This window comes from Dipodomys merriami, unplaced genomic scaffold (genome assembly GCF_024711535.1).
Source record: "Dipodomys merriami isolate MVZ:Mamm:240054 unplaced genomic scaffold, mDipMer1.0.p SCAF_11, whole genome shotgun sequence".
Classification (NCBI taxonomy): Eukaryota; Metazoa; Chordata; class Mammalia; order Rodentia; family Heteromyidae; genus Dipodomys; species Dipodomys merriami.
Genome location: NW_027202382.1, coordinates 30,997,292 through 31,011,508, shown reverse-complemented (window position 1 = coordinate 31,011,508; position 14,217 = coordinate 30,997,292). Strand labels below are relative to the sequence as shown.

Genomic DNA, 14,217 nt, shown 5'->3' with positions numbered 1-14,217 from the left:
TTTTTGCCAAGAGTGAAGACCAAAAAGTGTTAGAGAATGTCACATACACACCCTAAATCTTCTTTACTTGTTTCCGTGAAACACTTGTCAGGTTACCCATCTCAGATAATTTGCTCCATTCTAAAAAGAAGGTATTTAGATTAAGTATTGTCAACCTATCTCTTGCTTCCTTGTCTAATCCACCTATTGTATGGGTATAGAGCTCATGGAAGAAACTCAAAGCTAAATACAAGTCACTTCCTGAGGGCTCTGCCCAGAGATTGGTCATGGTGGTTGCTGAATTAAAAAATTGGAACATAAATTTCCTATGCTGATCACTTAGATAATATATTTACAATAGTGATTGGCAGAGGATGCACAGCCAGAGGCCCTCTGTGAACAAATTCAGGAACAGATTCCATGCCCTTTAGCCTGAACAAAGTTGGAATCAGTCTTCATAACAGTAAGAGTGTCCAAAATCCAATCTGATTCAGTGCAAAGGATTCTGTGTAATGCTAAGCAGACACATAACAACAAAGCACTGTGGAGTTACATTTTACATTCATGTAGATTTTACCCACTTAGGTTTCTTTCTTCTCATAAGTTGGATTTTATGAATCTAAACTAACTAAACTACCAGGATACGTAGAATAAAATGATACATTTGTCTGGTTTCTCATCATGATCAACTTTTGCAATAATTTCCTCACACTTTTAGTATGCTATCTATAGATGACATATTAAATGTCATTAAAAGAATTAACACAGCTAACCTTTTGTTACGTTTTTCATTTTTATCCTGTTTGGTGTTCTAAGTAAATATTTTGGCAAATGATAGATGTTTTAACTACACAAGTAAATGAATGAATCATTGAGAGTAAGGTGTATTACCCAACTAGTCAGAACTTTGGGGATCTGTCTTATTGTAGTATTATATGAATAAGCTCTGAGCATTCTCGTGGTCAAGCCAGAAGGTATTGCAAAACAGATAAGAAGATCTCCATGCCTGTTAGACAGACATTCTGAGTGTACAAGGAGATAGAGAGAGATTAAGGAAAGAAGCTTGTACTGAAAAGCCTCCAAGAACTTTTCTAGCAACAACTCTCTAAGTTAACTCACTCTATGGTTTAGAATATATCTGTCTCTGCAATGGAATCAGTCTGGGCGGCCTTGTGGTGAAAGAAATGTCACTGTCAGCCTTAATGTGACCCAGCAGAATTATGCATTCCACTTCCTCCAGTACCTCATAGCATCTTAACATTAGCCCATCCAGTTATGTTTCCAGGATTATCCATATTGACCTCATTTTCTCACCCCAAATCTTTCCTCCTTTGGTTCTGTTCTCCTTATCTTCCAATCTTTTCCCAACATTTATTGCATATCATCCATACTCCAGGCTCTACCTCAGACAACATGTCAGCCACCAGTGTTACAGAAATCAGTATATTGTATGCCAAATATTGATCCTCACAGTTAGTGCTTGGATGTCTATGCCTGTACACTATTTTGCCAGAATAAGCTATATGAGAATAGGCTCTATTTTAATACCCAGTACAAATGTACAATATATGATATATCATTGTTGAACTAATAAATCTAGTTAATGCCTTCATCTGGGAATATATGCTTAATAAAGGAGTCGGTTGGCAATGCAGCATCCTCCCTCAACTACTAAATAGTTAGGAATTATATTGTTACTAAGGACTCTCAACAAGTCCTGTAAGACTCTAGCATGTTTAACTTAATACATGCCATTCCTTTTCACATTTTTACCACATTAAAAAAAATACAACATCACATAAGAACAGTTTAGAAAATGTTTGAAGTGGTCCTTTTTCAGCAAGATAGTAAGAGGTGGGGAATTAATGGTGACTGGATGTTAGGATAGAGGGACATGAACGCTACAAGTCTTACCTAACATTTCCTAGCTTTTCATCTTTTCGTTTGAGTTCAAGCAAGTAAAACCATGTGTAAGCCATTTTCCAAAAACCTGAACTGCAGTACCTGTCTTCATTCCTTTGTCTCTGCTGTTTTCCCTTTTACTGGTCAACCTTCTCCTCCTCTCCTGGATTCCAGTGTTTTCTGCCACGTTCTTTCCAAATTGTCCACAATAAAAAAACTTCTTTTGACTGAACACATGCAATGATGATAGTCAGTATACTATGTGGAAATGACCTTTGTAACTGTGGGCAAGGATGGAAGGGGAAAACTGGAGAAAGGGAAGGTTGACATTATCCCAAATAAAAAGAAGTGTACTCATTACCTGACTTTTGAAGTGATAGCCCCTCTGTACAACACATGAATAGTAACAATAGAAATATTTTTAAAAGTCTTTTTAAGCCTTGGGCCAGATATCTCCACTTCTTGAGGAATTCCAGTCATTTTCCTTCTTAATCAAATTCCCTCCTGCTCATTCTCTCAAAAGGAACTCATTCTACCTTTAGTAGTTATTTATCAGTAGTTTTTCTCTCTGTTTTCACAATCTCCATGGCAGACGTAAGTTCAGCTCTATGTATCATTATTTGCAAACAGAAGCTTGTCAATAAATGTGGGTGCTGGACTGGAAGCTTTATTTTTTGTTTGTTTGCCAGTGCTGGGGCTTGACCTCAGGGCCTGAGCACTGTCCCTGAGCTTCTTTTTGTCAAGGCTAGTGCTCTACCACTTTGAGCCACAGCGCCACTTCCAGCATTCTCTATGTATGTGGTACTGAGGAATTGAACCCAGGGCTTCATGCATGCTAGGCAAGCACTCTACCACTAAGCCACAGTCCCAGCCTGGACTGGCAGCTTTTATTTTCTATTTGATTTGCAAGGTTCAGCAATGCCCCAGAATTTCAGAGACAATGCCTTTCTAAAAGTATGACTAGCCATAAGATGATTGTGCAAATAACCAAATACCATTTTGGAAACTATCTTATACAATTTTCCAAGCTCTTCTTTATTATAGTCAATAAATGCATATATTGATGTGGTGTTTTCAAAGAACAGGATTATTCTGTTCATAGTTAATCCTTTGCAAATAGGAGAAACCCACGGCATGTGCCACCCCTTTATTTTGACATGAATATTCAAAACTTAAGAGGACTTACTTTTCTTATCCTGTGTTTATGTTCTAAAGTTATTATGTTTTTTTGAATATTTAATTTGTAGAAAGGGGATGCTATGAGCGGGGTGCCACTGGTTCAAGCCTGTAATCCTAGCTACTCAGGAGACTGGGATTTGAGGATCACAGTTCAAAGCCAGCCCTGGCAGGAAAGTCCCTGAGACTCTTTTCTCCAATTAACCACCAGAAAACTGGAAGTGGTGCTGTGACTCAAATGGTAGAGTGCTAGCCTTGAGTTGAAGAGCTCAAGGACAGCACCCAGGCCCAGAGTTCAAGCCACACAACCAACAACAACAACAAAAAGGGATGTTATGGAGAATATATGGTACATCTAGTTTATATATATACACATATATAGTTTATTTTCTATAATAACAAAAATGAGAAGATCTTTGAATTTTCATGGATGTAGAACCCTCACAGTCCCATTACCATGTTAATGGTTCCATCAGGTCTTATCTCCTCCTATCTCACAGTACGGATTAAACTTCCACATGAGTTGGGATTTAATTGGGTAGCGACATTAAAACTATAGTCTCTCACCCTAGTCAACCAAAATGACATCCTCACGTGTGAAATACATTCATTCTATTTCAGTAGCACCAAAGTACTAACTCATTGCAGTCTCAATTCAAAAGCCTGAAGTCCAATGTCTCACCTGAGACTCATAACAAACTCTTTTCTTCTGTGAGCTTGTAAAAAAAAATCATCAATTTTTAATATATAATTGTGGGACAGGCACAAGATTCACCACTCCATTCATAACAACTAGTTTGAACTCTCCACAGATTAAAAAATGGCTTCTATAACTTGAAACACCGTAGTATTTGCTTACCCCTAAGTTGTTTTTCTAACAGGAGAAGGGCATATGTAAAAGAAAGCATCCAAACACCCAAATCTGCAAACAGATTTGAACAAAAGACATCTTAAAGAATATTTACTATGAAACGGAATTTGAAGATATTTTCAAGAGAATAAATGATGTTCTCTAAATGGCATGAATCTTTCTTTGGGATTCTTAGCTTATGACCCCAGCAGGACTTTGGAACAAGAGGGCACATTTTTCCCCAGTTTTAAATAAAAAGGCATATTTGTCCTACTGCCTTTATTTTCCATTAGTAAGTTAAAGTTTACAAACTGTTCTTGGATCCTCCCAGTAGGTTTAAGTGGTTGGCACAGGAATAAAAAATAGCGAGCATTTAGAAGATGCTCTGTTTTCAAGAGAAGTTCTAAGGTCTGTTGTTATCATCATTACAAAAATAAGGGAAATGAGGTACTACTGTTTTGGTTTAGAGATGAGTCGCAAATCCAGACAAGCAAGACCCATACTTTATAGGCTTAACCAGTAGAGTACATTAAACTTTCTCCTGCAGCCTCTGCCATGCTGTTCTGAAACAATGGTTCAAAGAGGTGATATGTTGACCCCTACCTAGCCCAGCAATGCAACCCCTTGTTCTATGGGTGCTAAGGTCAATCCTCAGCACACATAGAACAATGTGGAGGGTCAGAGGCTTCCAACACACAAACCTTAAGGCTTTCTCAATCTAGTTAAGTCCCTACTGTGAACGTAGCAAACTAAACTTGGACCTTCTCAAAGAGCCACTTTTTAAAAATAAAAGTGTCCCTATAGTTTCCATCTGCAACTTTATAAACAAGAAACAATAGCCTGAAAAAAAATGGCTTATCCAAGACCTCTAATCTAATCATAGGAGAGCTAGATGACAGATGACAGTTAAGTCTGGCCTTTGCCCTGCCATTTCTTTCTGTGGAAACCATTTCTAGCTTTCACCTAACTCTTCTTGGTTGTTAAATCCTCATTCTGATCTAGGGTGGACATAGAGATTCCCTGAGGTCGTGGACTAATTCTAACCTCAAGTTTTTCATTACAAAAAAAAAAAAAAATAAGATAGCTGGGTACTGGTGGCTCACACCTGTAATCCTAGCTACTCCGGAGGCTGAGATCTGAGGATCATGGTTTGAAGCCAGCCTGGGCAGGAAAGTCCATGAGACTCTTATCTGAAATACACAGAAAAAGCCATTAAGTGGCACTGTGGCTCAAATGGTAGAGTGCTTGCCTTGAGCACAAAGAAACTCAAGGACAGTGCATAGGCACTGAGTTCAGGTCCCAGGACCAGCCAAAAAATAAAAGGGAAGGGAATATTGTCAACCTGCTACAGATAACTTTCAAGAATTAGTGAAGTAAAGAACATTGTAAGGTATTTATGAAAATACACAAACACACATGAAAAGGGGCATGGTACAAATAAACATAAACCAATTTGGAGATTGCTTTATACAAGGTTCCAAGGTATTTTACTCAGTAATATATATCTTTGATGTGGTGGGTTTTTTCTTAAGTAGTGTATTCCACTGTTCTTATTTAATTCTTTGCAGCCTTTTTCCAGAATCACAGTGCCCTTGTATTTCCATAGGAGCAGACTTTCCACATTGCTGAGATATTTAGACTACATCATATATTCCAATATTTCCTAAACTTTTCATTGCTGCCTTTCTGAATGACACCTCTATACCCTAAAGTAGAATAGACACTAACATACAGACTCTCTATCTATCTTCAGAAAGTTCAAATCCCACCATCAGTAGCCCAGTCAGGAGTAGAGATTGTGGCCAGCAAGAGCCACTCAAGGCAGGCTAATAAGAAACTAGCAAAAATTACAAGATATACAAGAAAATAATGGATTCTGACCTAGAAAAAATAGAGGGTGGTTTCAAGAAAGAGATCATAAATATATGGATATGAGAGCTACCTAAAATTTTGGAGGATGATGATGCAGGCTAAAGATATTCATTCCAAATAGAAGAGCTATGTGGGTTACAGGTAAGGTATTGCAAAATGTCAGAGCATGTTTGAAGAATAACTATTAAAGAAAGGATACTCTGGTCTCCTGTAGTGTCCAGTGATAGAAAGCGAGCATCTAGTTCTCATAAAACCTTGTACAACAGGGTAAGATATGTGGACTCTTGTGTTTTGCACAGGCAGGGCTTGAGTACAGCTGATTCGTTTCTCTGATTATAGCGTGGTATTGTGAGGGCAGGAAAATCTCCTGAAAGAAAGCAGTAGTTCACACACACTGATTGGGTCAGTGAGACTAGGTACACAAAATCACATACAGTAAAATGTGGGCCAAAATTAAGACAAAGGAGGTTGGCTTGCAAATGAGATAGAAGGAAATGGGCATTTCAAGCCACATTCGGAATGGGTGAACAATGATGAGAGGCAGGCTCAAAATACAAACTCCTGTGGGTGCGAGGTTTACTCTATGTGTGTGCATGTGTGCATGTATGTATTAGGAATGTGCAATAAACAGGGAGAGAGAGGCAGCTTTAGTTTATTTTGGCATAAGGACCATTTCATGGAGAAGGTCTGGACACATCCGATCACCATCAATTATTCGCCTGGCAACTTTTCCAAAGCATCATATAAGTCTGTGTATTATCTACTCCTCCATAATTCGTTTCACTTCTCTGTCATCCCTAACTCAACCCTAAAATTAAACAAAATCGTAATTAATTTTGTGGCACATAGAAAAATAAAGTGCAGGGAAACGTTCTTCATTTCCTGCAGGGCAATGACTCTCAAACTGCCTGAAGAAATGGAAAATGATTTTTACCATCACAGGGAGAAGAAAAACAGCAATTTCCAATTAAGCTGTTTGCTCTCTGTGTTCAGAAAAAGGAATTGGATTGCTTTGGAACTCTTTCTGTAAAATAGAATTAAAATTATGGTACACAGTAGAAGACAGGAAAATGACATGATGCTAAGTACTGAGCAACAGAGACGTAAATAAAAGGCCCAGCATAGGGTGTTTTAGTCTTTTTTTTCCTGTTTGCACTGTTCCCAAATTCTGAATATAAGTTTGTAGATTCTGGGCTGCTTATGGATGTCAGACATAAAAATTATTTCAATTATATAGTACAGCAAAATATTCCCTCATGCTTCTCATGACCCACCCACCTTTCCTTCCTTCCTTCCTTCCTTCCTTCCTTCCTTCCTTCCTTCCTTCCTTCCTTCCTTCCTTCCTTCCTTCCTTCCTCCCTTCCTCCCTCTCTCCCTACCTTCCTCTCTCCTTTCCTTCCTTCCTTTCCTTTCCTTCCTTTCCCTCCCTCCCTCCCTCTCTTCCTTCCTTCTTCCTTCCTTCCTTCCTTCCTCCCTCTCTCCCTCCCTTTCTCCCTCTCTTCCTCCCACCCTCTCTCATTCTTTCTTCTTTCTTTCTTTCTTTCTTTCTTTCTTTCTTTCTTTCTTTCTTTCTTTCTTTCTTTCTTTCTTTCTTTCTCTCTATTTCTCTCTTTCCTCCTTCCTTTCTTCATTTTTTCCTCTTCTTGCTTGCTTTCTAGGAGAAAAAAATTACAATGAAGTCAAAGAAAATTATATAAAATGTGTTTACCTTTCACTAGACATTTACAGATGTAAACTCGTTACATAGCTTTTGGTTAAGTACAATTACCGAATTTATTAAATAGGCATGGATATGATTCTAAACCTAGCATACAGACCTTACCTGAAATTTTCCAGCTGTCTCCTTGATAATCTTTTTCAGTCTGAGAGTCCAATCTCAAGTTCCTTGGATCCTCAGTGCCCTCTCATCTGGGATGGATCTGCAGTCTTTTATTTTCATTTTAATATTTTTAGTTTCCATTTGCTACTGTGGCCTCTAGAAAAAAATACATAGCAATTACTTGATATAACCTCCCACCTCTAATATTGAAATTCAGATAATGTGTTTTGGACAGTATTATAAGAATGACATTATTTTCTCAGTGCATTGCACTTAGTAATAGCATGCATGTTTGATTACTGACCACATTAGATTTCATTTTTGGTTATGGTAGGGTTCTCTCCGTGGTTTAACAATGGAAGGTAAACTTTTCCTCTTTTGTGTTTAGTGTTTTTTGGAAGAGATTTTTATATAGATATGTTCAGTTCTATTTTATACATAGACATACTGGAGTTGAAAGACTTGTGTTTTTATTGTCTTCCTTAGTAGATGGTGGCATTCCTGCCATGGATTTTGTCTTAGTCAGCTTTTGAGAGTCTAGAAACACTGCATGGTGCTTTTGGAGTGACCAGGGAAATGCTAATTACACAAGATGAAGTCATAAATTCAGGAAAAGATATCCAGCAAGAAAAAAGTCAGGATTGTTCATGAATTTAGGGATTCAACAAGCATTGAACATTTATTGTTAATTTGGTATTGGAAATATAAGATACATGAGACATAGGCTATGCCTCCAATAACTAGAATATGAAGAGCATAATTTCACCAAAAGTAAGTGGTATAGTATTTTTTGTTCTGTTCTGGGGCTTGAACTCTGGGCTTGGACACTGACCCTGAGCTCCTTATTGCTAAAGTGGTTTTGCTCAAGGCTAGCTCTCTACCACTTGAGCCATAGTGCCATGTCCAGCCTTTTCTGTACTTAATTGGAGATAAGAATCTCACAGAATTTCTTGCCCTGGTTTGGCTTCAAATCAGGATTCTCAGAGCTCAGCCTCCTGAGTAGCTAGGGTTACAGGCATGAGCTACTGATGCCCGGCCAATAGTCTTAATAGTCTTAAACTACTTTTGAGTAAGTGTAATACCTTGGACTCTTGGGGCCTTGGAATAACTGAGCGAGTGATACCATTTGCTACAGGCCTTCATTGTGAGACTGATTCTATTCCTCCTACCTCTTTCTTCTCACTGGTTTTCCTCCATTCACACATAATGTAACACATGTGGATCTTTAGATCTCATTTTACACTTCATTTCTTCTGTATAGATGCTCCTGATTCTGGCAGGGTTGATGAGTCTTCATTTGGAGTTTACTATCACTCTCTTTGTCCCCCAATTCTCGTGTTTCTTACATGGTTGCTTTTTATAAGACACACTGTACCTTCACAGATTGTACTGTTCTCTACATAATATATGTGCCTGAGGGGGAAAACTTATATACTTCTCTCTTGGAACAGTGCTCTGTATAGAAAACATGGTGGAACATGATTATGTCTCATTTCCTTGTTCTGGCAGAACAGGACAGCCACTAGGAGATAGACTAAAGTCAACTTCATCCTGCACTTAGCAAAACCATGTGATTTCAAACCATGTGCTTCATCTCTCTGCCATTCACCTCCTTTGGAATTTAAGGGAAAAGTGGTACTTACTTCAAGGTCTATGGTCAGAATTAAATGGACTACAATCAATGTAAAGCGCTTATAAAGATCAAGCAATACAAAAGCACTTGTTAGTTACGAGTTAACTATCATTATTCTGCCCTTTACCAAACATCAGGACTCCATACCTCAGTGCAAGATCTTTTTAATCCCCTGACCCCACAAGAGGCTGTCCCTTTTGTTCCATGAATCCTTCCATTCAATCTTCCCCAGTTTCACCTGTCAATTATGTGTCTGCCTTCTGCTTCTCCCTAGAAAGTCTGATTTCCAACATTGCACTGAGCTCTTCTCTTTTCTAGTATTCTTGTCATAAAGTTAGAGAATATGTAGACCCTCCTCCAGGGATTAAAGCTTCCTTTGGATTTTGACAACAAAAAGTGTGCCACTAGCCAGGTGCCAGTGATCCTAGCTACTCAGGAGGCTGAGATCTGAGGAATGGAGTTTGAAGCCAGCTTGGGCAGAAAAGTCTCTATGAGACTCTTATCTCCAATTAACCAAAAACTGGAAGTGAAGCTGTGGCTTAAAGTGGTAGAGCACTAGCCTTGAGCAAAAGAGCTCAGGGACAGTGCCCAAGCCCTGAGATCAAGCCCCACAACCGACAAAAAATAATCATAATATCAATCCATACATCCCAGATCCCTGAAATATTACATCAGAAGTCATGGGAAGACCTAGATTTACAGTTAGAGATAGCTGAGTTAAGAAACCAAATCAGCAATACAACCAGCATTAGAATTAAACCTGCTCTCTAAAACTGTGATAGTTTGTCAAACTCATAAATAGGTTTCTAAAAAGAACAAACCAGAAGATTAAATTTTCAGATGAGTGAGTCAAGATTCTCTTCTACTGTAGCCTTATGAAAATCCTTAGGATCTCTAGGTCAATTTTGGTTCATGTTTTGGGACCTATCTCTAAGGATTGAGAAATTAAACAATCAAATAGTTAGAAATTCCAGTACAATAGACATACTCTATACTCATTCTTTTCCTCTTTCAGTGCTGAAACCATCATGCATTTTTATTTGATGGTAGATATATCAACCTGTTATGTAACTGAAGTACATATAACTAAATGCACATACATACATATGCACATATGAATACATACAAATACAATCTACACCCATATTAAAATCCAAGCTTCCAGTTTGTATAGAATAGGGTCTTTAGGTGACAAAATTAGAGAAGATTATAAATTCATAAAGTGAGGATCCTAACCCACAAAGAGGATGGTCTCAGAAGGATGGGAATTCTTTCTTCCTTTCTCTTTTCTTTCTTTCTTTCTTTCTCTTTATCTTTCTTTCTCTCTGTCTGTCTCTCTCTCTGTCTCTGTCTCCTCTCTGTCTCTCTGTCTCTGTCTCTGTCTCTGTCTCTGTCTGTCTGTCTCTCTTCACCATGTGAGGAAACATGGAAAATGTGGCTATCTGATGATCTGCAAGTCAGGATAATAACCCTAGCCAGAACTCCATTTGTCTATGATTTCAAATGTATAGTCTTGAGAGAATTGTGAACAAAACAACTTTCGGTTGTTGAAGCTACCTATCCAGAGGTGATTGCTATGCCCATATGCAGAGAGATCCATTTTAAGTCTTTAACAAATGCAATCTGCAATTGACTTCTCAGGATTAGGACATGAATAGGCACAGACTTATTTTCCATCAAGTGTTCTCTAATTCTGCTACAATCAACATACATGAGGCCGGAAGGTAATGGCAGGTAAGAGTTGGGAGAGGAAAGAGAGGGACTCAGAAAGAATATTAACTGAATAGTTGTACTCTCATGGAGATGACCAATGTTTGAAAGGGAAATCATCATATAGTTCAACGATGGAGAGTTTCTTGTAGTCCAGCAGCAAATGGGCATGACTGTACTCCTATACTCCCAGTGGTACAGAATAGCTCCCAGGGGGACACTGGGATTCCTCACTTTGGTCTAATTTTAAGTAAATCAAATGAGGCGGCACATTGCCACATCTCTCTGGAAACTATTCCAAAATTGAGCAGATCTCATCTTTTGAAAATGTTTCCTGAGTAATGGAAACATGAGGAAGGGGAATATTCTACAGACCCCAAACACATCTCTCAACCACTGTGGAATGCAGTCTACCAGACACACTTTTATAGTGGTCAGGATGGACGTGGGAAAGACTCAGGAAACAGAATGATAAGTTCTGATGTCTTTTAAAATAATTTCCATTGTTAAATACTCCCAAGGATTAAATGACACAGGACTAGGCACACTGGGACAGGCTTAATCCCATTTAAACTCATAATGTGTAGTTAGTACTGGCAAGGACCAGGTGTTAACAGACTGCATTGCTATGTTTCCCATAGGTCTTACAAGTGTGAGGGATGAACAAATTCAGTTAGGAGTATTCTACATTCTACTCATCAACTTTCACACAAGCCTCAGATAAAAAGCAGGGCTTCCCTGAATCTTAAGACCTTAGTCACATTTATCTGTACCCCAGATTTACACACATTCCACAGCTGATGTGAAAAGATCTGGAATTTGTAGTAAAGTTTTTCTTTCAAATCATCTTTGTTGGGGCTGGGAAGGTAGCTCAGTGGTAGAGTGCATGCCTTGCAAGCATGAGGCCCTGGGTTTGATTCCTCAGCTCCACATAAACAGAAAAAGCCGGAAGTGGCGCTGTGGCTCCATTGGTAGAGCACTAGCCTTGAGCTGAAGAGCTGAGGGACAGTGCCCAGTCCCAGAGTTCAGGCCATGACCGGCAAAACAAACAATCAAAACATCTTTGTTTTTTGGGTTTTTGTTTTTGTTTTTGTTTTTTTGCCTTCAGCATCTTTGTGTATTTCTTCTGTCCTTCCATACCTTGTTAAATAAATCATTTTTATTTATCTCCAATTCCTCTGAAAAAGCTCATATCCCCATTCTCTCTAATGTTTGACCCAGAACTCTCTGGGGAATATAAATATGTATTCAAAAAGCAGTAAAATAAATGATTTCTAATTGGTTACTAGTTTATCTTCAGTAGCCAAAAAACAAATATTTTCAGTGGATCAAATACCAAATTACTTTCCCTATGCCATACATCTTATAGTCTTAAGCTTTTGGTCTACCTCCTCTGGCTCTAGCCCTCCACATAATCACGCCTTGGATTTACTTTCCCAAATTGTTATGGTTTGGATATGGAGTGTCCCCCTAATGGTTAATGTATGGAAATATTGGTCCCAAGGTTAGCAGTGTTATTTTCAGATATTCTGGAAGCTTTAGAATGTGGAACCTATTTGAAGAAGTAGGTCATGTAGGGGATTGTCCATGGGACTGATATTGCATCCTGAACGTCTAATCATCTTTCCTTCTGCTTCTTGTTTTCTTCAAGGTGAACACACTCCTTTTCCATGTGCTTCCGGTGCTATGATGTCTTACCTCACAATGGGATCAAAGGCATGGAGCCAAGTCATTGCAGCCTGAAACTTCTGAAGCTATGACCCCGAATACATTTTTTTTCCATTAAATGACTTCAGGCAGGTACTCTGCCATGGCCATGAGAAAGCTGATTAACACACAGGAAAACAAATGGGATGCTGATTCAGTGCATTCTAGTGAGGGATTATTAACTGATGCATAGAAACCTTTGTTCTTGGATCTTTCCCTTTGTGAGGTCATTCCAATGGGCTTATCAAGAGTTTTTTTTTTCATTAAAAGGATAGTTTTATCCTTGTGAAAAATTCTGACATTAGAACAAAATATGAAGCAAGCAAGCAATTCTCTATATTTTTTGTTGCTTCTCTCCCATTCTGTTCTTCGTTGAGTAGTGGTGCTATTAGCTGTATCTATGAATAGGTCCTGTCCTAAGGTTAGCCCCTTACTTATAAGCCACAAATCATAGGGACATTATTAACCCCTTTCTAATGTTACTCAGCCTAAGTCACCTTGACTGACCTTTGCTTTGAAATGAGGACTCCAAAGCCTCTATTAAGTGCAGGTGTCAGTTGGAAACGTGATGTGGAGTAATGGAATGCCATGTGAGTATTTAAGACAATTGCATTAAACCTCTTCTTTTTTTTGGATCTGAAATGTAGGATTTGTTTTAATATTTTTAATTGTCTTTAAGCTGCCATTCAACAAAGCAGTTTATGAGTACAATGCATCTTGATCTATGTCACCGCTTCCAACATTCTCACATATTCAACATTTCTCAACCATCCTGCCCAGGCCACCCCTCACAGTTCTTAATTTTGTAGGATATTCATTACAGTTTGACTGTAATATAACCAAAATACTAGGACTTTCTGGGCTGTTGAATAACAGCTTAGCATAAAGAATGCTTCATAAATATTTAATTATTCATTGATAATGCTATTTATTATGGCTTCACTGTCATCCTTACTAGCAACTTGTTTGGATTTTTGTAGTCAGCCTTCAAATGAACATATTGTAGGACAGCTAAAGTTCTTGTGTGTGTATGTGTGAGAGAGAGAGAGTGAGAGAGAGAGAGACAGAAAGAGAGAGAAAGATCTATTAAAAAGAGATTTGTCATGAAGAAATGGCATGTACGCCCACATGGGACTATGGAAGCAGGCCAGTACCAAGATCTGCATGTTTGCAAGTATGCAGGTATGCACGCTGGATACTCAAGAGGAAAATAGTTCTAGGTAAGCACATAATGACCCAGTAACTGTCTATGGGTCAGGAGAAACAAAAATCCCAATTGGAAAGCCAACAACAGGAAGACTCTTTTTCAGGCTAACTGTCAGTCTTTGCTTTCTACTCAGTCCTTTAGCTGATAGTGTGAAGCTTACTCAGATCAAGGAGGGAAATCTGTTTCACTCAGTCTAAATATATCTCATCCAAACATACCCTTACAGAAGCTCTCAACATAGTGTTTATCCAAATGTCTGGGCACTGTATGGCCTCGTCAATTCAAATATAACATTATAATCACAATCTCATAAAAAGAACAAGAATTCAAAGGACAGAGTCAGGAAGAGAAGTAACTGGAGA

The 14,217-nt window shown here is 38.5% G+C and overlaps 1 long non-coding RNA gene across 1 annotated transcript in view; it reads right to left on the bottom strand.

The window, feature by feature from the left end:
- The window catches only part of LOC138816351 (uncharacterized), an 85,596-nt gene that overhangs the window by 28,126 nt on the left and 43,253 nt on the right, over positions 1 to 14,217 (bottom strand). The window contains exon 4 of the long non-coding RNA XR_011368624.1: positions 7,602 to 7,754. This is a non-coding gene — a long non-coding RNA (uncharacterized lncRNA). The remainder of the gene's footprint in view (positions 1 to 7,601; positions 7,755 to 14,217) is intronic.